This window comes from Electrona antarctica (assembly GCF_951216825.1).
Source record: "Electrona antarctica genome assembly, chromosome: 16".
NCBI classification, from domain to species: Eukaryota; Metazoa; Chordata; class Actinopteri; order Myctophiformes; family Myctophidae; genus Electrona; species Electrona antarctica.
In genome coordinates, this window is record NC_136797.1 from 46,941,200 (window position 1) to 46,963,825 (window position 22,626).

Consider the following 22,626-nt stretch of genomic DNA (forward strand, 5'->3'; position numbering starts at 1 on the left):
GGGTCGGGCCCGGTTAGTACTTGGATGGGAGACCGCCTGGGAATACCAGGTGCTGTAAGCATTTTCATGTCGGCATACTGAATGAGCAATGGTCATTCATGAATGGCCATGCTAAACACTAGATCTTTGTGCACCACTAAAACGTTTTGCCCCCCAAAGCGCATAGGCCACGCCTACATCATTAAACCCCACCCTCAATCCGACAGGCCCCGCTTTCAACCCGGACACCCGCTCTTAACCACCCACCCAAGACGCCTTAAACCCAGCCGCGGGGGCACAGGGCCACCTCGGACTGTGAAAAAACGCATGTGCTGTTTTGCGGAGCTGCCCACGCCAAGTGTGTGCGTGCACGCGCGCCGTTAAGCGCTTGACCGGCGCGGCTAGAGGCTTTGCCGGCCGCTGTGGCAAGCGGGTAGAATTACTCGGGTCTCTCTTCATGACGAATAAGCCTTTCGCCTTTTACTAAAGACTTCCGTGGAGTGGGACGTTGATGAGTTATGGATATTTTTGTAAGGCCTTGCCCATTGGACAAGGCCAGCTCAGCTGTTGAAGAAAATGACATGGAGCACGGTGGTGCGCTCGGTTGTCTTGAGTGCAAATAGGTGTGAGCGCTTTAACTAATAGTATCGAAGGTTCTCAAAATGCGTCAAAGTCTTAATATCTACAAGCTCACATACTGCCACTGTGTCTTGTGTGTGTGCTTAAAGGGGAAATTTTAAGACTTGGTTGTTGGGTACCGCAAAGAGGCCATTGTTACGCCCACGTGGAGGGGACTAGTCGTTGACTGACCGGCAGGGTACTGGTGTGTGGATTGAGTGCTTTCCTCTATGGCCAGCATGTACAACTCATACTTACCTGGCAGGGGAGACACCATGATCATGAAGGTGGTTCACCCTCGGCGAGGCTCAGCCATTGCACCCCGTGCTTTGCTGACCCGGGCGAATTCCCCAAATGTGGGAATCTCGACTGCACCATTTTTGGTAGTGGGGGACTGCGTTCGCGCTCTCCCCTGATTAAGTGTTGAAAACATGCGGATAGTGCTGGAAAGGAGCCCTACCCTACCTGGAAAAACACCCAATGTGGCGTTTTGCCTGGCTCTCCACGCGGCCCCGGGGAGCCTTGTCACCCAGGAGGGGGAGGGGGTGGCCTGGGCCAGCCTCTAACGTGACTTCCGGGGCACGAGTGTAAAATCTTCAAAGTGTGGACAGCAGAAAGTCGTTTTGCCCGGCCCTCCACTCGGACCCAGGAAGCCTTGGGCCCCCACCGGGGTGCCAGGCCCGAAGCCAGCTAAACCCACGACCCGGCTCTCCATCCGAACCCGGGTACCCACTCTTAAGCACCCCCCCCCGGAATCTTCACAATCTAACACCAGGTGCTGTAAGCTTTTCATTAACGCATTGGCTACTGCCATCTGCTGTATATGGGCCGTACCGGCCACCACTGCCTTTGCTTACGGCCATACCACCCTGAACACGCCCGATCTCGTCCGATCTCGGAAGCTAAGCAGGGTCGGGCCCGATTAGTACTTGGATGGGAGACCGCCTGGGAATACCAGGTGCTGTAAGCATTTTCATGTCGGCATACTGAATGAGCAATGGTCATTCATGAATGGCCATGCTAAACACTAGATCTTTGTGCACCACTAAAACGTTTTGCCCCCCAAAGCGCATAGGCCACGCCTACATCATTAAACCCCACCCTCAATCCGACAGGCCCCGCTTTCAACCCGGACACCCGCTCTTAACCACCCACCCAAGACGCCTTAAACCCAGCCGCGGGGGCACAGGGCCACCTCGGACTGTGAAAAAACGCATGTGCTGTTTTGCGGAGCTGCCCACGCCAAGTGTGTGCGTGCACGCGCGCCGTTAAGCGCTTGACCGGCGCGGCTAGAGGCTTTGCCGGCCGCTGTGGCAAGCGGGTAGAATTACTCGGGTCTCTCTTCATGACGAATAAGCCTTTCGCCTTTTACTAAAGACTTCCGTGGAGAGGGACGTTGATGAGTTATGGATATTTTTGGAAGGCCTTGCCCATTGGACAAGGCCAGCTCAGCTGTTGAAGAAAATGACATGGAGCACGGTGGTGCGCTCGGTTGTCTTGAGTGCAAATAGGTGTGAGCGCTTTAACTAATAGTATCGAAGGTTCTCAAAATGCGTCAAAGTCTTAATATCTACAAGCTCACATACTGCCACTGTGTCTTGTGTGTGTGCTTAAAGGGGAAATTTTAAGACTTGGTTGTTGGGTACCGCAAAGAGGCCATTGTTACGCCCACGTGGAGGGGACTAGTCGTTGACTGACCGGCAGGGCACTGGTGTGTGGATTGAGTGCTTTCCTCTATGGCCAGCATGTACAACTCATACTTACCTGGCAGGGGAGACACCATGATCATGAAGGTGGTTCACCCTCGGCGAGGCTCAGCCATTGCACCCCGTGCTTTGCTGACCCGGGCGAATTCCCCAAATGTGGGAATCTCGACTGCACCATTTTTGGTAGTGGGGGACTGCGTTCGCGCTCTCCCCTGATTAAGTGTTGAAAACATGCGGATAGTGCTGGAAAGGAGCCCTACCCTACCTGGAAAAACACCCAATGTGGCGTTTTGCCTGGCTCTCCACGCGACCCCGGGGAGCCTTGTCACCCAGGAGGGGGAGGGGGTGGCCTGGGCCAGCCTCTAACGTGACTTCCGGGGCACGAGTGTAAAATCTTCAAAGTGTGGACAGCAGAAAGTCGTTTTGCCCGGCCCTCCACTCGGACCCAGGAAGCCTTGGGCCCCCACCGGGGTGCCAGGCCCGAAGCCAGCTAAACCCACGACCCGGCTCTCCATCCGAACCCGGGTACCTTTTGCCCTGCTCTCCACTCGGACCCAGGGAGCCCTGGTCCCCCACCGGGGTGCCAGGCCCGAAGCCAGCTAAACCCACGACCCGGCTCTCCATCCGAACCCGGGTACCCACTCTTAAGCACCCCCCCCCCGGAATCTTCACAATCTAACACCAGGTGCTGTAAGCTTTTCATTAACGCATTGGCTACTGCCATCTGCTGTATATGGGCCGTACCGGCCACCGCTGCCTTTGCTTACGGCCATACCACCCTGAACACGCCCGATCTCGTCCGATCTCGGAAGCTAAGCAGGGTCGGGCCCGGTTAGTACTTGGATGGGAGACCGCCTGGGAATACCAGGTGCTGTAAGCATTTTCATGTCGGCATACTGAATGAGCAATGGTCATTCATGAATGGCCATGCTAAACACTAGATCTTTGTGCACCACTAAAACGTTTTGCCCCCCAAAGCGCATAGGCCACGCCTACATCATTAAACCCCACCCTCAATCCGACAGGCCCCGCTTTCAACCCGGTCACCCGCTCTTAACCACCCACCCAAGACGCCTTAAACCCAGCCGCGGGGGCACAGGGCCACCTCGGACTGTGAAAAAACGCATGTGCTGTTTTGCGGAGCTGCCCACGCCAAGTGTGTGCGTGCACGCGCGCCGTTAAGCGCTTGACCGGCGCGGCTAGAGGCTTTGCCGGCCGCTGTGGCAAGTGGGTAGAATTACTCGGGTCTCTCTTCATGACGAATAAGCCTTTCGCCTTTTACTAAAGACTTCCGTGGAGAGGGACGTTGATGAGTTATGGATATTTTTGTAAGGCCTTGCCCATTGGACAAGGCCAGCTCAGCTGTTGAAGAAAATGACATGGAGCACGGTGGTGCGCTCGGTTGTCTTGAGTGCAAATAGGTGTGAGCGCTTTAACTAATAGTATCGAAGGTTCTCAAAATGCGTCAAAGTCTTAATATCTACAAGCTCACATACTGCCACTGTGTCTTGTGTGTGTGCTTAAAGGGGAAATTTTAAGACTTGGTTGTTGGGTACCGCAAAGAGGCCATTGTTACGCCCACGTGGAGGGGACTAGTCGTTGACTGACCGGCAGGGCACTGGTGTGTGGATTGAGTGCTTTCCTCTATGGCCAGCATGTACAACTCATACTTACCTGGCAGGGGAGACACCATGATCATGAAGGTGGTTCACCCTCGGCGAGGCTCAGCCATTGCACCCCGTGCTTTGCTGACCCGGGCGAATTCCCCAAATGTGGGAATCTCGACTGCACCATTTTTGGTAGTGGGGGACTGCGTTCGCGCTCTCCCCTGATTAAGTGTTGAAAACATGCGGATAGTGCTGGAAAGGAGCCCTACCCTACCTGGAAAAACACCCAATGTGGCGTTTTGCCTGGCTCTCCACGCGGCCCCGGGGAGCCTTGTCACCCAGGAGGGGGAGGGGGTGGCCTGGGCCAGCCTCTAACGTGACTTCCGGGGCACGAGTGTAAAATTTTCAAAGTGTGGACAGCAGAAAGTCGTTTTGCCCGGCCCTCCACTCGGACCCAGGAAGCCTTGGGCCCCCACCGGGGTGCCAGGCCCGAAGCCAGCTAAACCCACGACCCGGCTCTCCATCCGAACCCGGGTACCTTTTGCCCTGCTCTCCACTCGGACCCAGGGAGCCCTGGTCCCCCACCGGGGTGCCAGGCCCGAAGCCAGCTAAACCCACGACCCGGCTCTCCATCCGAACCCGGGTACCCACTCTTAAGCACCCCCCCCCGGAATCTTCACAATCTAACACCAGGTGCTGTAAGCTTTTCATTAACGCATTGGCTACTGCCATCTGCTGTATATGGGCCGTACCGGCCACCGCTGCCTTTGCTTACGGCCATACCACTCTGAACACGCCCGATCTCGTCCGATCTCGGAAGCTAAGCAGGGTCGGGCCCGGTTAGTACTTGGATGGGAGACCGCCTGGGAATACCAGGTGCTGTAAGCATTTTCATGTCGGCATACTGAATGAGCAATGGTCATTCATGAATGGCCATGCTAAACACTAGATCTTTGTGCACCACTAAAACGTTTTGCCCCCCAAAGCGCATAGGCCACGCCTACATCATTAAACCCCACCCTCAATCCGACAGGCCCCGCTTTCAACCCGGACACCCGCTCTTAACCACCCACCCAAGACGCCTTAAACCCAGCCGCGGGGGCACAGGGCCACCTCGGACTGTGAAAAAACGCATGTGCTGTTTTGCGGAGCTGCCCACGCCAAGTGTGTGCGTGCACGCGCGCCGTTAAGCGCTTGACCGGCGCGGCTAGAGGCTTTGCCGGCCGCTGTGGCAAGCGGGTAGAATTACTCGGGTCTCTCTTCATGACGAATAAGCCTTTCGCCTTTTACTAAAGACTTCCGTGGAGAGGGACGTTGATGAGTTATGGATATTTGTGTAAGGCCTTGCCCATTGGACAAGGCCAGCTCAGCTGTTGAAGAAAATGACATGGAGCACGGTGGTGCGCTCGGTTGTCTTGAGTGCAAATAGGTGTGAGCGCTTTAACTAATAGTATCGAAGGTTCTCAAAATGCGTCAAAGTCTTAATATCTACAAGCTCACATACTGCCACTGTGTCTTGTGTGTGTGCTTAAAGGGGAAATTTTAAGACTTGGTTGTTGGGTACCGCAAAGAGGCCATTGTTACGCCCACGTGGAGGGGACTAGTCGTTGACTGACCGGCAGGGTACTGGTGTGTGGATTGAGTGCTTTCCTCTATGGCCAGCATGTACAACTCATACTTACCTGGCAGGGGAGACACCATGATCATGAAGGTGGTTCACCCTCGGCGAGGCTCAGCCATTGCACCCCGTGCTTTGCTGACCCGGGCGAATTCCCCAAATGTGGGAATCTCGACTGCACCATTTTTGGTAGTGGGGGACTGCGTTCGCGCTCTCCCCTGATTAAGTGTTGAAAACATGCGGATAGTGCTGGAAAGGAGCCCTACCCTACCTGGAAAAACACCCAATGTGGCGTTTTGCCTGGCTCTCCACGCGGCCCCGGGGAGCCTTGTCACCCAGGAGGGGGAGGGGGTGGCCTGGGCCAGCCTCTAACGTGACTTCCGGGGCACGAGTGTAAAATCTTCAAAGTGTGGACAGCAGAAAGTCGTTTTGCCCGGCCCTCCACTCGGACCCAGGAAGCCTTGGGCCCCCACCGGGGTGCCAGGCCCGAAGCCAGCTAAACCCACGACCCGGCTCTCCATCCGAACCCGGGTACCCACTCTTAAGCACCCCCCCCCGGAATCTTCACAATCTAACACCAGGTGCTGTAAGCTTTTCATTAACGCATTGGCTACTGCCATCTGCTGTATATGGGCCGTACCGGCCACCACTGCCTTTGCTTACGGCCATACCACCCTGAACACGCCCGATCTCGTCCGATCTCGGAAGCTAAGCAGGGTCGGGCCCGATTAGTACTTGGATGGGAGACCGCCTGGGAATACCAGGTGCTGTAAGCATTTTCATGTCGGCATACTGAATGAGCAATGGTCATTCATGAATGGCCATGCTAAACACTAGATCTTTGTGCACCACTAAAACGTTTTGCCCCCCAAAGCGCATAGGCCACGCCTACATCATTAAACCCCACCCTCAATCCGACAGGCCCCGCTTTCAACCCGGACACCCGCTCTTAACCACCCACCCAAGACGCCTTAAACCCAGCCGCGGGGGTACAGGGCCACCTCGGACTGTGAAAAAACGCATGTGCTGTTTTGCGGAGCTGCCCACGCCAAGTGTGTGCGTGCACGCGCGCCGTTAAGCGCTTGACCGGCGCGGCTAGAGGCTTTGCCGGCCGCTGTGGCAAGCGGGTAGAATTACTCGGGTCTCTCTTCATGACGAATAAGCCTTTCGCCTTTTACTAAAGACTTCCGTGGAGAGGGACGTTGATGAGTTATGGATATTTTTGGAAGGCCTTGCCCATTGGACAAGGCCAGCTCAGCTGTTGAAGAAAATGACATGGAGCACGGTGGTGCGCTCGGTTGTCTTGAGTGCAAATAGGTGTGAGCGCTTTAACTAATAGTATCGAAGGTTCTCAAAATGCGTCAAAGTCTTAATATCTACAAGCTCACATACTGCCACTGTGTCTTGTGTGTGTGCTTAAAGGGGAAATTTTAAGACTTGGTTGTTGGGTACCGCAAAGAGGCCATTGTTACGCCCACGTGGAGGGGACTAGTCGTTGACTGACCGGCAGGGCACTGGTGTGTGGATTGAGTGCTTTCCTCTATGGCCAGCATGTACAACTCATACTTACCTGGCAGGGGAGACACCATGATCATGAAGGTGGTTCACCCTCGGCGAGGCTCAGCCATTGCACCCCGTGCTTTGCTGACCCGGGCGAATTCCCCAAATGTGGGAATCTCGACTGCACCATTTTTGGTAGTGGGGGACTGCGTTCGCGCTCTCCCCTGATTAAGTGTTGAAAACATGCGGATAGTGCTGGAAAGGAGCCCTACCCTACCTGGAAAAACACCCAATGTGGCGTTTTGCCTGGCTCTCCACGCGGCCCCGGGGAGCCTTGTCACCCAGGAGGGGGAGGGGGTGGCCTGGGCCAGCCTCTAACGTGACTTCCGGGGCACGAGTGTAAAATCTTCAAAGTGTGGACAGCAGAAAGTCGTTTTGCCCGGCCCTCCACTCGGACCCAGGAAGCCTTGGGCCCCCACCGGGGTGCCAGGCCCGAAGCCAGCTAAACCCACGACCCGGCTCTCCATCCGAACCCGGGTACCTTTTGCCCTGCTCTCCACTCGGACCCAGGGAGCCCTGGTCCCCCACCGGGGTGCCAGGCCCGAAGCCAGCTAAACCCACGACCCGGCTCTCCATCCGAACCCGGGTACCCACTCTTAAGCACCCCCCCCCCGGAATCTTCACAATCTAACACCAGGTGCTGTAAGCTTTTCATTAACGCATTGGCTACTGCCATCTGCTGTATATGGGCCGTACCGGCCACCGCTGCCTTTGCTTACGGCCATACCACCCTGAACACGCCCGATCTCGTCCGATCTCGGAAGCTAAGCAGGGTCGGGCCCGGTTAGTACTTGGATGGGAGACCGCCTGGGAATACCAGGTGCTGTAAGCATTTTCATGTCGGCATACTGAATGAGCAATGGTCATTCATGAATGGCCATGCTAAACACTAGATCTTTGTGCACCACTAAAACGTTTTGCCCCCCAAAGCGCATAGGCCACGCCTACATCATTAAACCCCACCCTCAATCCGACAGGCCCCGCTTTCAACCCGGACACCCGCTCTTAACCACCCACCCAAGACGCCTTAAACCCAGCCGCGGGGGCACAGGGCCACCTCGGACTGTGAAAAAACGCATGTGCTGTTTTGCGGAGCTGCCCACGCCAAGTGTGTGCGTGCACGCGCGCCGTTAAGCGCTTGACCGGCGCGGCTAGAGGCTTTGCCGGCCGCTGTGGCAAGCGGGTAGAATTACTCGGGTCTCTCTTCATGACGAATAAGCCTTTCGCCTTTTACTAAAGACTTCCGTGGAGAGGGACGTTGATGAGTTATGGATATTTTTGGAAGGCCTTGCCCATTGGACAAGGCCAGCTCAGCTGTTGAAGAAAATGACATGGAGCACGGTGGTGCGCTCGGTTGTCTTGAGTGCAAATAGGTGTGAGCGCTTTAACTAATAGTATCGAAGGTTCTCAAAATGCGTCAAAGTCTTAATATCTACAAGCTCACATACTGCCACTGTGTCTTGTGTGTGTGCTTAAAGGGGAAATTTTAAGACTTGGTTGTTGGGTACCGCAAAGAGGCCATTGTTACGCCCACGTGGAGGGGACTAGTCGTTGACTGACCGGCAGGGCACTGGTGTGTGGATTGAGTGCTTTCCTCTATGGCCAGCATGTACAACTCATACTTACCTGGCAGGGGAGACACCATGATCATGAAGGTGGTTCACCCTCGGCGAGGCTCAGCCATTGCACCCCGTGCTTTGCTGACCCGGGCGAATTCCCCAAATGTGGGAATCTCGACTGCACCATTTTTGGTAGTGGGGGACTGCGTTCGCGCTCTCCCCTGATTAAGTGTTGAAAACATGCGGATAGTGCTGGAAAGGAGCCCTACCCTACCTGGAAAAACACCCAATGTGGCGTTTTGCCTGGCTCTCCACGCGGCCCCGGGGAGCCTTGTCACCCAGGAGGGGGAGGGGGTGGCCTGGGCCAGCCTCTAACGTGACTTCCGGGGCACGAGTGTAAAATCTTCAAAGTGTGGACAGCAGAAAGTCGTTTTGCCCGCCCCTCCACTCGGACCCAGGAAGCCTTGGGCCCCCACCGGGGTGCCAGGCCCGAAGCCAGCTAAACCCACGACCCGGCTCTCCATCCGAACCCGGGTACCTTTTGCCCTGCTCTCCACTCGGACCCAGGGAGCCCTGGTCCCCCACCGGGGTGCCAGGCCCGAAGCCAGCTAAACCCACGACCCGGCTCTCCATCCGAACCCGGGTACCCACTCTTAAGCACCCCCCCCCGGAATCTTCACAATCTAATACCAGGTGCTGTAAGCTTTTCATTAACGCATTGGCTACTGCCATCTGCTGTATATGGGCCGTACCGGCCACCGCTGCCTTTGCTTACGGCCATACCACCCTGAACACGCCCGATCTCGTCCGATCTCGGAAGCTAAGCAGGGTCGGGCCCGGTTAGTACTTGGATGGGAGACCGCCTGGGAATACCAGGTGCTGTAAGCATTTTCATGTCGGCATACTGAATGAGCAATGGTCATTCATGAATGGCCATGCTAAACACTAGATCTTTGTGCACCACTAAAACGTTTTGCCCCCCAAAGCGCATAGGCCACGCCTACATCATTAAACCCCACCCTCAATCCGACAGGCCCCGCTTTCAACCCGGACACCCGCTCTTAACCACCCACCCAAGACGCCTTAAACCCAGCCGCGGGGGCACAGGGCCACCTCGGACTGTGAAAAAAACGCATGTGCTGTTTTGCGGAGCTGCCCACGCCAAGTGTGTGCGTGCACGCGCGCCGTTAAGCGCTTGACCGGCGCGGCTAGAGGCTTTGCCGGCCGCTGTGGCAAGCGGGTAGAATTACTCGGGTCTCTCTTCATGACGAATAAGCCTTTCGCCTTTTACTAAAGACTTCCGTGGAGAGGGACGTTGATGAGTTATGGATATTTTTGGAAGGCCTTGCCCATTGGACAAGGCCAGCTCAGCTGTTGAAGAAAATGACATGGAGCACGGTGGTGCGCTCGGTTGTCTTGAGTGCAAATAGGTGTGAGCGCTTTAACTAATAGTATCGAAGGTTCTCAAAATGCGTCAAAGTCTTAATATCTACAAGCTCACATACTGCCACTGTGTCTTGTGTGTGTGCTTAAAGGGGAAATTTTAAGACTTGGTTGTTGGGTACCGCAAAGAGGCCATTGTTACGCCCACGTGGAGGGGACTAGTCGTTGACTGACCGGCAGGGCACTGGTGTGTGGATTGAGTGCTTTCCTCTATGGCCAGCATGTACAACTCATACTTACCTGGCAGGGGAGACACCATGATCATGAAGGTGGTTCACCCTCGGCGAGGCTCAGCCATTGCACCCCGTGCTTTGCTGACCCGGGCGAATTCCCCAAATGTGGGAATCTCGACTGCACCATTTTTGGTAGTGGGGGACTGCGTTCGCGCTCTCCCCTGATTAAGTGTTGAAAACATGCGGATAGTGCTGGAAAGGAGCCCTACCCTACCTGGAAAAACACCCAATGTGGCGTTTTGCCTGGCTCTCCACGCGGCCCCGGGGAGCCTTGTCACCCAGGAGGGGGAGGGGGTGGCCTGGGCCAGCCTCTAACGTGACTTCCGGGGCACGAGTGTAAAATCTTCAAAGTGTGGACAGCAGAAAGTCGTTTTGCCCGGCCCTCCACTCGGACCCAGGAAGCCTTGGGCCCCCACCGGGGTGCCAGGCCCGAAGCCAGCTAAACCCACGACCCGGCTCTCCATCCGAACCCGGGTACCTTTTGCCCTGCTCTCCACTCGGACCCAGGGAGCCCTGGTCCCCCACCGGGGTGCCAGGCCCGAAGCCAGCTAAACCCACGACCCGGCTCTCCATCCGAACCCGGGTACCCACTCTTAAGCACCCCCCCCCCGGAATCTTCACAATCTAACACCAGGTGCTGTAAGCTTTTCATTAACGCATTGGCTACTGCCATCTGCTGTATATGGGCCGTACCGGCCACCGCTGCCTTTGCTTACGGCCATACCACCCTGAACACGCCCGATCTCGTCCGATCTCGGAAGCTAAGCAGGGTCGGGCCCGGTTAGTACTTGGATGGGAGACCGCCTGGGAATACCAGGTGCTGTAAGCATTTTCATGTCGGCATACTGAATGAGCAATGGTCATTCATGAATGGCCATGCTAAACACTAGATCTTTGTGCACCACTAAAACGTTTTGCCCCCCAAAGCGCATAGGCCACGCCTACATCATTAAACCCCACCCTCAATCCGACAGGCCCCGCTTTCAACCCGGTCACCCGCTCTTAACCACCCACCCAAGACGCCTTAAACCCAGCCGCGGGGGCACAGGGCCACCTCGGACTGTGAAATAACGCATGTGCTGTTTTGCGGAGCTGCCCACGCCAAGTGTGTGCGTGCACGCGCGCCGTTAAGCGCTTGACCGGCGCGGCTAGAGGCTTTGCCGGCCGCTGTGGCAAGCGGGTAGAATTACTCGGGTCTCTCTTCATGACGAATAAGCCTTTCGCCTTTTACTAAAGACTTCCGTGGAGAGGGACGTTGATGAGTTATGGATATTTTTGGAAGGCCTTGCCCATTGGACAAGGCCAGCTCAGCTGTTGAAGAAAATGACATGGAGCACGGTGGTGCGCTCGGTTGTCTTGAGTGCAAATAGGTGTGAGCGCTTTAACTAATAGTATCGAAGGTTCTCAAAATGCGTCAAAGTCTTAATATCTACAAGCTCACATACTGCCACTGTGTCTTGTGTGTGTGCTTAAAGGGGAAATTTTAAGACTTGGTTGTTGGGTACCGCAAAGAGGCCATTGTTACGCCCACGTGGAGGGGACTAGTCGTTGACTGACCGGCAGGGCACTGGTGTGTGGATTGAGTGCTTTCCTCTATGGCCAGCATGTACAACTCATACTTACCTGGCAGGGGAGACACCATGATCATGAAGGTGGTTCACCCTCGGCGAGGCTCAGCCATTCCACCCCGTGCTTTGCTGACCCGGGCGAATTCCCCAAATGTGGGAATCTCGACTGCACCATTTTTGGTAGTGGGGGACTGCGTTCGCGCTCTCCCCTGATTAAGTGTTGAAAACATGCGGATAGTGCTGGAAAGGAGCCCTACCCTACCTGGAAAAACACCCAATGTGGCGTTTTGCCTGGCTCTCCACGCGGCCCCGGGGAGCCTTGTCACCCAGGAGGGGGAGGGGGTGGCCTGGGCCAGCCTCTAACGTGACTTCCGGGGCACGAGTGTAAAATCTTCAAAGTGTGGACAGCAGAAAGTCGTTTTGCCCGGCCCTCCACTCGGACCCAGGAAGCCTTGGGCCCCCACCGGGGTGCCAGGCCCGAAGCCAGCTAAACCCACGACCCGGCTCTCCATCCGAACCCGGGTACCTTTTGCCCTGCTCTCCACTCGGACCCAGGGAGCCCTGGTCCCCCACCGGGGTGCCAGGCCCGAAGCCAGCTAAACCCACGACCCGGCTCTCCATCCGAACCCGGGTACCCACTCTTAAGCACCCCCCCCCGGAATCTTCACAATCTAACACCAGGTGCTGTAAGCTTTTCATTAACGCATTGGCTACTGCCATCTGCTGTATATGGGCCGTACCGGCCACCGCTGCCTTTGCTTACGGCCATACCACCCTGAACACGCCCGATCTCGTCCGATCTCGGAAGCTAAGCAGGGTCGGGCCCGGTTAGTACTTGGATGAGAGACCGCCTGGGAATACCAGGTGCTGTAAGCATTTTCATGTCGGCATACTGAATGAGCAATGGTCATTCATGAATGGCCATGCTAAACACTAGATCTTTGTGCACCACTAAAACGTTTTGCCCCCCAAAGCGCATAGGCCACGCCTACATCATTAAACCCCACCCTCAATCCGACAGGCCCCGCTTTCAACCCGGACACCCGCTCTTAACCACCCACCCAAGACGCCTTAAACCCAGCCGCGGGGGCACAGGGCCACCTCGGACTGTGAAAAAACGCATGTGCTGTTTTGCGGAGCTGCCCACGCCAAGTGTGTGCGTGCACGCGCGCCGTTAAGCGCTTGACCGGCGCGGCTAGAGGCTTTGCCGGCCGCTGTGGCAAGCGGGTAGAATTACTCGGGTCTCTCTTCATGACGAATAAGCCTTTCGCCTTTTACTAAAGACTTCCGTGGAGAGGGACGTTGATGAGTTATGGATATTTTTGGAAGGCCTTGCCCATTGGACAAGGCCAGCTCAGCTGTTGAAGAAAATGACATGGAGCACGGTGGTGCGCTCGGTTGTCTTGAGTGCAAATAGGTGTGAGCGCTTTAACTAATAGTATCGAAGGTTCTCAAAATGCGTCAAAGTCTTAATATCTACAAGCTCACATACTGCCACTGTGTCTTGTGGGTGTGCTTAAAGGGGAAATTTTAAGACTTGGTTGTTGGGTACCGCAAAGAGGCCATTGTTACGCCCACGTGGAGGGGACTAGTCGTTGACTGACCGGCAGGGCACTGGTGTGTGGATTGAGTGCTTTCCTCTATGGCCAGCATGTACAACTCATACTTACCTGGCAGGGGAGACACCATGATCATGAAGGTGGTTCACCCTCGGCGAGGCTCAGCCATTGCACCCCGTGCTTTGCTGACCCGGGCGAATTCCCCAAATGTGGGAATCTCGACTGCACCATTTTTGGTAGTGGGGGACTGCGTTCGCGCTCTCCCCTGATTAAGTGTTGAAAACATGCGGATAGTGCTGGAAAGGAGCCCTACCCTACCTGGAAAAACACCCAATGTGGCGTTTTGCCTGGCTCTCCACGCGGGCCCGGGGAGCCTTGTCACCCAGGAGGGGGAGGGGGTGGCCTGGGCCAGCCTCTAACGTGACTTCCGGGGCACGAGTGTAAAATCTTCAAAGTGTGGACAGCAGAAAGTCGTTTTGCCCGCCCCTCCACTCGGACCCAGGAAGCCTTGGGCCCCCACCGGGGTGCCAGGCCCGAAGCCAGCTAAACCCACGACCCGGCTCTCCATCCGAACCCGGGTACCTTTTGCCCTGCTCTCCACTCGGACCCAGGGAGCCCTGGTCCCCCACCGGGGTGCCAGGCCCGAAGCCAGCTAAACCCACGACCCGGCTCTCCATCCGAACCCGGGTACCCACTCTTAAGCACCCCCCCCCCGGAATCTTCACAATCTAATACCAGGTGCTGTAAGCTTTTCATTAACGCATTGGCTACTGCCATCTGCTGTATATGGGCCGTACCGGCCACCGCTGCCTTTGCTTACGGCCATACCACCCTGAACACGCCCGATCTCGTCCGATCTCGGAAGCTAAGCAGGGTCGGGCCCGGTTAGTACTTGGATGGGAGACCGCCTGGGAATACCAGGTGCTGTAAGCATTTTCATGTCGGCATACTGAATGAGCAATGGTCATTCATGAATGGCCATGCTAAACACTAGATCTTTGTGCACCACTAAAACGTTTTGCCCCCCAAAGCGCATAGGCCACGCCTACATCATTAAACCCCACCCTCAATCCGACAGGCCCCGCTTTCAACCCGGACACCCGCTCTTAACCACCCACCCAAGACGCCTTAAACCCAGCCGCGGGGGCACAGGGCCACCTCGGACTGTGAAAAAACGCATGTGCTGTTTTGCGGAGCTGCCCACGCCAAGTGTGTGCGTGCACGCGCGCCGTTAAGCGCTTGACCGGCGCGGCTAGAGGCTTTGCCGGCCGCTGTGGCAAGCGGGTAGAATTACTCGGGTCTCTCTTCATGACGAATAAGCCTTTCGCCTTTTACTAAAGACTTCCGTGGAGAGGGACGTTGATGAGTTATGGATATTTTTGGAAGGCCTTGCCCATTGGACAAGGCCAGCTCAGCTGTTGAAGAAAATGACATGGAGCACGGTGGTGCGCTCGGTTGTCTTGAGTGCAAATAGGTGTGAGCGCTTTAACTAATAGTATCGAAGGTTCTCAAAATGCGTCAAAGTCTTAATATCTACAAGCTCACATACTGCCACTGTGTCTTGTGTGTGTGCTTAAAGGGGAAATTTTAAGACTTGGTTGTTGGGTACCGCAAAGAGGCCATTGTTACGCCCACGTGGAGGGGACTAGTCGTTGACTGACCGGCAGGGCACTGGTGTGTGGATTGAGTGCTTTCCTCTATGGCCAGCATGTACAACTCATACTTACCTGGCAGGGGAGACACCATGATCATGAAGGTGGTTCACCCTCGGCGAGGCTCAGCCATTGCACCCCGTGCTTTGCTGACCCGGGCGAATTCCCCAAATGTGGGAATCTCGACTGCACCATTTTTGGTAGTGGGGGACTGCGTTCGCGCTCTCCCCTGATTAAGTGTTGAAAACATGCGGATAGTGCTGGAAAGGAGCCCTACCCTACCTGGAAAAACACCCAATGTGGCGTTTTGCCTGGCTCTCCACGCGGCCCCGGGGAGCCTTGTCACCCAGGAGGGGGAGGGGGTGGCCTGGGCCAGCCTCTAACGTGACTTCCGGGGCACGAGTGTAAAATCTTCAAAGTGTGGACAGCAGAAAGTCGTTTTGCCCGGCCCTCCACTCGGACCCAGGAAGCCTTGGGCCCCCACCGGGGTGCCAGGCCCGAAGCCAGCTAAACCCACGACCCGGCTCTCCATCCGAACCCGGGTACCTTTTGCCCTGCTCTCCACTCGGACCCAGGGAGCCCTGGTCCCCCACCGGGGTGCCAGGCCCGAAGCCAGCTAAACCCACGACCCGGCTCTCCATCCGAACCCGGGTACCCACTCTTAAGCACCCCCCCCCGGAATCTTCACAATCTAACACCAGGTGCTGTAAGCTTTTCATTAACGCATTGGCTACTGCCATCTGCTGTATATGGGCCGTACCGGCCACCGTTGCCTTTGCTTCCGGCCATACCACCCTGAACACGCCCGATCTCGTCCGATCTCGGAAGCTAAGCAGGGTCGGGCCCGGTTAGTACTTGGATGGGAGACCGCCTGGGAATACCAGGTGCTGTAAGCATTTTCATGTCGGCATACTGAATGAGCAATGGTCATTCATGAATGGCCATGCTAAACACTAGATCTTTGTGCACCACTAAAACGTTTTGCCCCCCAAAGCGCATAGGCCACGCCTACATCATTAAACCCCACCCTCAATCCGACAGGCCCCGCTTTCAACCCGGACACCCGCTCTTAACCACCCACCCAAGACGCCTTAAACCCAGCCGCGGGGGCACAGGGCCACCTCGGACTGTGAAAAAACGCATGTGCTGTTTTGCGGAGCTGCCCACGCCAAGTGTGTGCGTGCACGCGCGCCGTTAAGCGCTTGACCGGCGCGGCTAGAGGCTTTGCCGGCCGCTGTGGCAAGCGGGTAGAATTACTCGGGTCTCTCTTCATGACGAATAAGCCTTTCGCCTTTTACTAAAGACTTCCGTGGAGAGGGACGTTGATGAGTTATGGATATTTTTGGAAGGCCTTGCCCATTGGACAAGGCCAGCTCAGCTGTTGAAGAAAATGACATGGAGCACGGTGGTGCGCTCGGTTGTCTTGAGTGCAAATAGGTGTGAGCGCTTTAACTAATAGTATCGAAGGTTCTCAAAATGCGTCAAAGTCTTAATACCTACAAGCTCACATACTGCCACTGTGTCTTGTGTGTGTGCTTAAAGGGGAAATTTTAAGACTTGGTTGTTGGGTACCGCAAAGAGGCCATTGTTACGCCCACGTGGAGGGGACTAGTCGTTGACTGACCGGCAGGGCACTGGTGTGTGGATTGAGTGCTTTCCTCTATGGCCAGCATGTACAACTCATACTTACCTGGCAGGGGAGACACCATGATCATGAAGGTGGTTCACCCTCGGCGAGGCTCAGCCATTGCACCCCGTGCTTTGCTGACCCGGGCGAATTCCCCAAATGTGGGAATCTCGACTGCACCATTTTTGGTAGTGGGGGACTGCGTTCGCGCTCTCCCCTGATTAAGTGTTGAAAACATGCGGATAGTGCTGGAAAGGAGCCCTACCCTACCTGGAAAAACACCCAATGTGGCGTTTTGCCTGGCTCTCCACGCGGCCCCGGGGAGCCTTGTCACCCAGGAGGGGGAGGGGGTGGCCTGGGCCAGCCTCTAACGTGACTTCCGGGGCACGAGTGTAAAATCTTCAAAGTGTGGACAGCAGAAAGTCGTTTTGCCCGGCCCTCCACTCGGACCCAGGAAGCCTTGGGCCCCCACCGGGGTGCCAGGCCCGAAGCCAGCTAAACCCACGACCCGGCTCTCCATCCGAACCCGGGTACATTTTGCCCTGCTCTCCACTCGGACCCAGGGAGCCCTGGTCCCCCACCGGGGTGCCAGGCCCGAAGCCAGCTAAACCCACGACCCGGCTCTCCATCCGAACCCGGGTACCCACTCTTAAGCACCCCCCCCCGGAATCTTCACAATCTAACACCAGGTGCTGTAAGCTTTTCATTAACGCATTGGCTACTGCCATCTGCTGTATATGGGCCGTACCGGCCACCGCTGCCTTTGCTTCCGGCCATACCACCCTGAACACGCCCGATCTCGTCCGATCTCGGAAGCTAAGCAGGGTCGGGCCCGGTTAGTACTTGGATGGGAGACCGCCTGGGAATACCAGGTGCTGTAAGCATTTTCATGTCGGCATACTGAATGAGCAATGGTCATTCATGAATGGCCATGCTAAACACTAGATCTTTGTGCACCACTAAAACGTTTTGCCCCCCAAAGCGCATAGGCCACGCCTACATCATTAAACCCCACCCTCAATCCGACAGGCCCCGCTTTCAACCCGGACACCCGCTCTTAACCACCCACCCAAGACGCCTTAAACCCAGCCGCGGGGGCACAGGGCCACCTCGGACTGTGAAAAAACGCATGTGCTGTTTTGCGGAGCTGCCCACGCCAAGTGTGTGCGTGCACGCGCGCCGTTAAGCGCTTGACCGGCGCGGCTAGAGGCTTTGCCGGCCGCTGTGGCAAGCGGGTAGAATTACTCGGGTCTCTCTTCATGACGAATAAGCCTTTCGCCTTTTACTAAAGACTTCCGTGGAGAGGGACGTTGATGAGTTATGGATATTTTTGGAAGGCCTTGCCCATTGGACAAGGCCAGCTCAGCTGTTGAAGAAAATGACATGGAGCACGGTGGTGCGCTCGGTTGTCTTGAGTGCAAATAGGTGTGAGCGCTTTAACTAATAGTATCGAAGGTTCTCAAAATGCGTCAAAGTCTTAATATCTACAAGCTCACATACTGCCACTGTGTCTTGTGTGTGTGCTTAAAGGGGAAATTTTAAGACTTGGTTGTTGGGTACCGCAAAGAGGCCATTGTTACGCCCACGTGGAGGGGACTAGTCGTTGACTGACCGGCAAGGCACTGGTGTGTGGATTGAGTGCTTTCCTCTATGGCCAGCATGTACAACTCATACTTACCTGGCAGGGGAGACACCATGATCATGAAGGTGGTTCACCCTCGGCGAGGCTCAGCCATTGCACCCCGTGCTTTGCTGACCCGGGCGAATTCCCCAAATGTGGGAATCTCGACTGCACCATTTTTGGTAGTGGGGGACTGCGTTCGCGCTCTCCCCTGATTAAGTGTTGAAAACATGCGGATAGTGCTGGAAAGGAGCCCTACCCTACCTGGAAAAACACCCAATGTGGCGTTTTGCCTGGCTCTCCACGCGGCCCCGGGGAGCCTTGTCACCCAGGAGGGGGAGGGGGTGGCCTGGGCCAGCCTCTAACGTGACTTCCGGGGCACGAGTGTAAAATCTTCAAAGTGTGGACAGCAGAAAGTCGTTTTGCCCGGCCCTCCACTCGGACCCAGGAAGCCTTGGGCCCCCACCGGGGTGCCAGGCCCGAAGCCAGCTAAACCCACGACCCGGCTCTCCATCCGAACCCGGGTACCTTTTGCCCTGCTCTCCACTCGGACCCAGGGAGCCCTGGTCCCCCACCGGGGTGCCAGGCCCGAAGCCAGCTAAACCCACGACCCGGCTCTCCATCCGAACCCGGGTACCCACTCTTAAGCACCCCCCCCCGGAATCTTCACAATCTAACACCAGGTGCTGTAAGCTTTTCATTAACGCATTGGCTACTGCCATCTGCTGTATATGGGCCGTACCGGCCACCGCTGCCTTTGCTTTCGGCCATACCACCCTGAACACGCCCGATCTCGTCCGATCTCGGAAGCTAAGCAGGGTCGGGCCCGGTTAGTACTTGGATGGGAGACCGCCTGGGAATACCAGGTGCTGTAAGCATTTTCATGTCGGCATACTGAATGAGCAATGGTCATTCATGAATGGCCATGCTAAACACTAGATCTTTGTGCACCACTAAAACGTTTTGCCCCCCAAAGCGCATAGGCCACGCCTACATCATTAAACCCCACCCTCAATCCGACAGGCCCCGCTTTCAACCCGGACACCCGCTCTTAACCACCCACCCAAGACGCCTTAAACCCAGCCGCGGGGGCACAGGGCCACCTCGGACTGTGAAAAAACGCATGTGCTGTTTTGCGGAGCTGCCCACGCCAAGTGTGTGCGTGCACGCGCGCCGTTAAGCGCTTGACCGGCGCGGCTAGAGGCTTTGCCGGCCGCTGTGGCAAGCGGGTAGAATTACTCGGGTCTCTCTTCATGACGAATAAGCCTTTCGCCTTTTACTAAAGACTTCCGTGGAGAGGGACGTTGATGAGTTATGGATATTTTTGGAAGGCCTTGCCCATTGGACAAGGCCAGCTCAGCTGTTGAAGAAAATGACATGGAGCACGGTGGTGCGCTCGGTTGTCTTGAGTGCAAATAGGTGTGAGCGCTTTAACTAATAGTATCGAAGGTTCTCAAAATGCGTCAAAGTCTTAATATCTACAAGCTCACATACTGCCACTGTGTCTTGTGTGTGTGCTTAAAGGGGAAATTTTAAGACTTGGTTGTTGGGTACCGCAAAGAGGCCATTGTTACGCCCACGTGGAGGGGACTAGTCGTTGACTGACCGGCAGGGCACTGGTGTGTGGATTGAGTGCTTTCCTCTATGGCCAGCATGTACAACTCATACTTACCTGGCAGGGGAGACACCATGATCATGAAGGTGGTTCACCCTCGGCGAGGCTCAGCCATTGCACCCCGTGCTTTGCTGACCCGGGCGAATTCCCCAAATGTGGGAATCTCGACTGCACCATTTTTGGTAGTGGGGGACTGCGTTCGCGCTCTCCCCTGATTAAGTGTTGAAAACATGCGGATAGTGCTGGAAAGGAGCCCTACCCTACCTGGAAAAACACCCAATGTGGCGTTTTGCCTGGCTCTCCACGCGGCCCCGGGGAGCCTTGTCACCCAGGAGGGGGAGGGGGTGGCCTGGGCCAGCCTCTAACGTGACTTCCGGGGCACGAGTGTAAAATCTTCAAAGTGTGGACAGCAGAAAGTCGTTTTGCCCGGCCCTCCACTCGGACCCAGGAAGCCTTGGGCCCCCACCGGGGTGCCAGGCCCGAAGCCAGCTAAACCCACGACCCGGCTCTCCATCCGAACCCGGGTACATTTTGCCCTGCTCTCCACTCGGACCCAGGGAGCCCTGGTCCCCCACCGGGGTGCCAGGCCCGAAGCCAGCTAAACCCACGACCCGGCTCTCCATCCGAACCCGGGTACCCACTCTTAAGCACCCCCCCCCGGAATCTTCACAATCTAACACCAGGTGCTGTAAGCTTTTCATTAACGCATTGGCTACTGCCATCTGCTGTATATGGGCCGTACCGGCCACCGCTGCCTTTGCTTCCGGCCATACCACCCTGAACACGCCCGATCTCGTCCGATCTCGGAAGCTAAGCAGGGTCGGGCCCGGTTAGTACTTGGATGGGAGACCGCCTGGGAATACCAGGTGCTGTAAGCATTTTCATGTCGGCATACTGAATGAGCAATGGTCATTCATGAATGGCCATGCTAAACACTAGATCTTTGTGCACCACTAAAACGTTTTGCCCCCCAAAGCGCATAGGCCACGCCTACATCATTAAACCCCACCCTCAATCCGACAGGCCCCGCTTTCAACCCGGACACCCGCTCTTAACCACCCACCCAAGACGCCTTAAACCCAGCCGCGGGGGCACAGGGCCACCTCGGACTGTGAAAAAACGCATGTGCTGTTTTGCGGAGCTGCCCACGCCAAGTGTGTGCGTGCACGCGCGCCGTTAAGCGCTTGACCGGCGCGGCTAGAGGCTTTGCCGGCCGCTGTGGCAAGCGGGTAGAATTACTCGGGTCTCTCTTCATGACGAATAAGCCTTTCGCCTTTTACTAAAGACTTCCGTGGAGAGGGACGTTGATGAGTTATGGATATTTTTGGAAGGCCTTGCCCATTGGACAAGGCCAGCTCAGCTGTTGAAGAAAATGACATGGAGCACGGTGGTGCGCTCGGTTGTCTTGAGTGCAAATAGGTGTGAGCGCTTTAACTAATAGTATCGAAGGTTCTCAAAATGCGTCAAAGTCTTAATATCTACAAGCTCACATACTGCCACTGTGTCTTGTGTGTGTGCTTAAAGGGGAAATTTTAAGACTTGGTTGTTGGGTACCGCAAAGAGGCCATTGTTACGCCCACGTGGAGGGGACTAGTCGTTGACTGACCGGCAAGGCACTGGTGTGTGGATTGAGTGCTTTCCTCTATGGCCAGCATGTACAACTCATACTTACCTGGCAGGGGAGACACCATGATCATGAAGGTGGTTCACCCTCGGCGAGGCTCAGCCATTGCACCCCGTGCTTTGCTGACCCGGGCGAATTCCCCAAATGTGGGAATCTCGACTGCACCATTTTTGGTAGTGGGGGACTGCGTTCGCGCTCTCCCCTGATTAAGTGTTGAAAACATGCGGATAGTGCTGGAAAGGAGCCCTACCCTACCTGGAAAAACACCCAATGTGGCGTTTTGCCTGGCTCTCCACGCGTCCCCGGGGAGCCTTGTCACCCAGGAGGGGGAGGGGGTGGCCTGGGCCAGCCTCTAACGTGACTTCCGGGGCACGAGTGTAAAATCTTCAAAGTGTGGACAGCAGAAAGTCGTTTTGCCCGGCCCTCCACTCGGACCCAGGAAGCCTTGGGCCCCCACCGGGGTGCCAGGCCCGAAGCCAGCTAAACCCACGACCCGGCTCTCCATCCGAACCCGGGTACCTTTTGCCCTGCTCTCCACTCGGACCCAGGGAGCCCTGGTCCCCCACCGGGGTGCCAGGCCCGAAGCCAGCTAAACCCACGACCCGGCTCTCCATCCGAACCCGGGTACCCACTCTTAAGCACCCCCCCCCGGAATCTTCACAATCTAACACCAGGTGCTGTAAGCTTTTCATTAACGCATTGGCTACTGCCATCTGCTGTATATGGGCCGTACCGGCCACCGCTGCCTTTGCTTTCGGCCATACCACCCTGAACACGCCCGATCTCGTCCGATCTCGGAAGCTAAGCAGGGTCGGGCCCGGTTAGTACTTGGATGGGAGACCGCCTGGGAATACCAGGTGCTGTAAGCATTTTCATGTCGGCATACTGAATGAGCAATGGTCATTCATGAATGGCCATGCTAAACACTAGATCTTTGTGCACCACTAAAACGTTTTGCCCCCCAAAGCGCATAGGCCACGCCTACATCATTAAACCCCACCCTCAATCCGACAGGCCCCGCTTTCAACCCGGACACC